Here is a 3,709-nt window from a genome sequence, read left to right on the forward strand (position 1 = left end):
TTCTTTGTATATAAGAATCAAGAATCTGATTGCAATTACTAGGCAAATGTGCTTAGCAGTTACATACAGTAACAGTAAAATACTTCCACTAGCATAGTCATGACCTGACCAATATCTCTTTCAATATTGCCCATGTAGTCCTTTCCACAGTACAAGCAGTGCTACCTCCAGCTGTAAATTATAGCTTTCTGTGCTGTTGTGACTTTCCATACGTTAGTATGACTGCTAACTGTGGCCCTTGCTTTTTTTCCCTTCATGGACAAGGTGTTGGTGGGCAGCCGTCGCCTACTGGTTAGCACTTCGGACCTGTAACCGGAGGGTTGCCGGTTCGAGCCCCGACCAGTAGGCACGGCTGAAGTGCCCTTGAGCAAAGCACCTAACTCCTCACTGCTCCCCGAGCGCCGCTGTGGGATAAATTTTATATGTCTCTCATTGAATGTTTAGTATACCTTACATACATGTAGTGAAATCTAATTGTCATCTCCTTACTCTGACCCTTGTGTTTTCGGAAACTCCTATGTTAGAATGTTTAGTTAAATTAACCCTTGTGTCAGCAAATTGTGGGTAACCCTCAGGATGGGGGGTCATAAACATTTCTTATCTTTGTCAAAACACCAGATGGTTAAGTGGGGTCGTAAACATTTCTTATCTCTGTTAAAATACCAGATGGGTAAGTGATTAATGGAGGGTGACAACTTGTGATTTTCCATGGGTGTGGGGTAAGGTATAAGAGTTGGCTTCACCCACAGATGTGTGGGCTTGTTACTTTGACATTTCATGTGGGTAACATGCTCCCGGCGTCGTGAATAAAGCTGCAGTCTCACACCAGTTGTCTTGGATTAATTTTGACCACACCGCTGTTGATGCAGGCAGCTCACTGCGCCGGGATTAGTGTGTGCTTCACCTCACTGTGTGTGTGCTGTGTGTGTTTTACTAATTCACGGATTGGGATAAATGCAGAGACCAAATTTCCCTCACGGGATCAAAAGAGTATATATACTTATACTTACTTATACTTAGTACAAGCACTGGCGCTGTGTGTGTGTGTGTGTGTGGGGGGTTCTTTAATGTGTGCTTGTAAGCCAGACCTGCACCCGGACATACTGTATTTACAGCCCCATCTTTAACCCCACCATTAGCTTTGATAGTTCATGAAACCCAATGCCCCCTCCCCACCACCACCACCACCATCCCATAGAGGTCATCAGTGAGCACAAGTATACAGTACAAGTAGAGTGCTTGCTATTAAAATGCATAAATAATACTCAACAGGTTTCCCCTCTTTCTCACCAGTTCCTGCAAAAAGTCATGTACTGTATGTGATAGCAGGAGTCTCAGTCTGTGGAGCTGCAGGTCTGATCTGTGTGCTGGTCTGGATCAGGTCAGTGCTGATAGTGTTTAGTGTATTTACTGTAGGTATTTATTATGTAATTACTGTGATGATCTCTATCTGTGGAGCTGTGGGCTTCTTCTGTCTGGTTGTCTGGCTGAGGTGAGTGAATGTGACACAGACAATGTAGTCTCACAGTGTTCTTCAAATACCACACAAAATAATGTGAACCCTCTGGTTGTGTCTGTTTCATGTTTACTGACCGCTGCATTATAACTTGTTATAAATCCATTGTAACACATTATCATATGATGTTGTAGACCTTTGTATCAACTTAAGTTATATTGGCTATTACCAGTTTTGAAGTTTCATTTGCTGTTTATGGCCTTGCAGGTCTCATTGACCTGAGGTCATGCATGTCACAAAGGGGAAGATACTATTGGGGAAAGGTTCCAATGGGGGCTGGCATAGAAGCAAAGAGGGGGAGTGAGGGTGTGTGTGTGTGTGTTTTAATGTATAGAATCTCACATGCAGTCCATCTGATCAAAAGGTATATGAGCCTGGACTCAATTTTATACACTGACCCATTCATTTCTAATGGCCGGTCATTTTTGAACAGGAATACACATGGGTGTTCTAAAGTAAATAAAAAAAACACCAAAGTTGTTATGAAAATTATAAAAAAAATGTTTTGTGTGTTTAGATGCCCACTGTTAACAAAGTCATGGAGCCTCAAAATAAAGTCAGAAAAAAATTAACAATATTTTTGAGAGAAAATCGGTGAAATTTGACCAGGAACAGGAGGGTTAAATGACAATTTATGAATGTTTTAGCAACAGTGAATAATGTCTCCCACTGCAACGTTACATGACTGTTTACATTTTAGTTATACCAAAACATGCAGAAGGGCAGTGGTGGCAAAAAGAAAAGATGAGCAGGTGAGAAAAGAGTTCTCAAGAGCATTCTCAAGTATGTACTGCAGATGGTAACATGCATGAACAGTATGCACATAATGCATAGTAGCATTGACTGTGTTTATGCCATCTTTAGGATACTGATGATTATGTCAACAATGTCCAAGTTGGGAAATCTACCGCCATCCGAATGAGTTCAGTGTCCCAGAGCCTGAATCCCAACACCACCCAATCTGATTCAGTTTATCATAGCCTGAACCCCAACACCACCCAACCTGATTCAGTTTATCATAGCCTTACTTCCCCCCCCCCAACCTGATGCAGACTACCAAACCCTAAATGCAAATACCTCTTAATGACATTTTTCTCATTCACGCCTGAAATCAGTATCACCTAAAACTTCAGTGTCAAAAGTCCAGTATCATCCCCAACCATCTTTAGAACTTCACCTGGAGGAGTCACCTTGACAATATGTTTGGACGTTTACAAATGTCTAACAATGTCTAACATTCTTTAAAGCGCCATGAGACATGTGTAATGTTTTGGCACTCTATAAGTGAATCTCACCACAAATAGATTCATTTTCGTCTGTATAATTGAATAGAATATAGAAAAGTTACATTTTCGTTTCCAAAGAGTTTAGTTTGGCTCAATGTTCAGCACTTGTTGACTGCTTTTGATGTATATGATAATGCAGTGGCGGACCGTCAGGGCCTTAAAGCCTTCTCTGAAGGCCTAACTATTTTCAAACGAATGAAAAATAATAGTGTCTTTAATAACATTGTACTTTAGCATTTATTATTTGCTTCTGCTTCTCCTTCCCCGATCGTTCTTGACTACGGATATCCCACCGCTGTCCGATATGTGATTTGATTGGCAGATTGTGTGAACAAATAGTGAGGGGGTGCGATACATTTTAATCCAATCACACGTCTTGTTAAGTCCCGCATCAGGCCTTCACAAGGAATCACTGCGTTTTCGGTACCTAAGCAACCATTACAAAGATTGTTAAGGCGGAGCAAGATATTTCATCAGGAGCCACTTCCGGGAACCCGGATCGCACGAGGGGGGGGTCAAAATCCCCCTTTATGCAGAGCAGAGGCAGTGACTGCTCCATTGAAGTCTATGGGCATACAGTAGCTCAGAATTTTACCACATATGCTAAGGTCTTGGTTCTATAGAGTTAAGAATGTGAATTTTGGGCACGTTTACATGATCCTCAAACCCTTCTGAACATTTCAGGTACATTTTTAGCATTTTTGAGCATTCCAGTCTGGAGAAAATCGACTTTATATCAGGTGTGCGCCGGTTATTTATGCCGCTGTTGGCCGGTTCCAACGTACGCTCATCAAAACGTCATCGACACGCCTCTTTATGCAGACAGGATTCGATCCCCATTTCGTGCCCATAGACATGAACTACAACGAAGTATCTTGCTCCGCCTTAACAATCTTTGACCATTAGA

At 41.8% G+C, this 3,709-nt stretch overlaps 1 long non-coding RNA gene across 1 annotated transcript; it reads left to right on the forward strand.

Annotated features, from left to right (window-relative positions):
* Positions 1–1,293: 1,293 nt before the first annotated feature.
* LOC121719731 lies at positions 1,294–2,704 on the forward strand. The gene is made up of 3 exons (XR_006034346.1): positions 1,294–1,381; positions 2,217–2,268; positions 2,381–2,704. It is a non-coding gene; the product is annotated as an uncharacterized LOC121719731 (long non-coding RNA).
* The last annotated feature ends 1,005 nt before the right edge of the window (positions 2,705–3,709 follow it).

Source organism: Alosa sapidissima, chromosome 9 (assembly GCF_018492685.1).
Source record: "Alosa sapidissima isolate fAloSap1 chromosome 9, fAloSap1.pri, whole genome shotgun sequence".
NCBI classification, from domain to species: Eukaryota; Metazoa; Chordata; class Actinopteri; order Clupeiformes; family Clupeidae; genus Alosa; species Alosa sapidissima.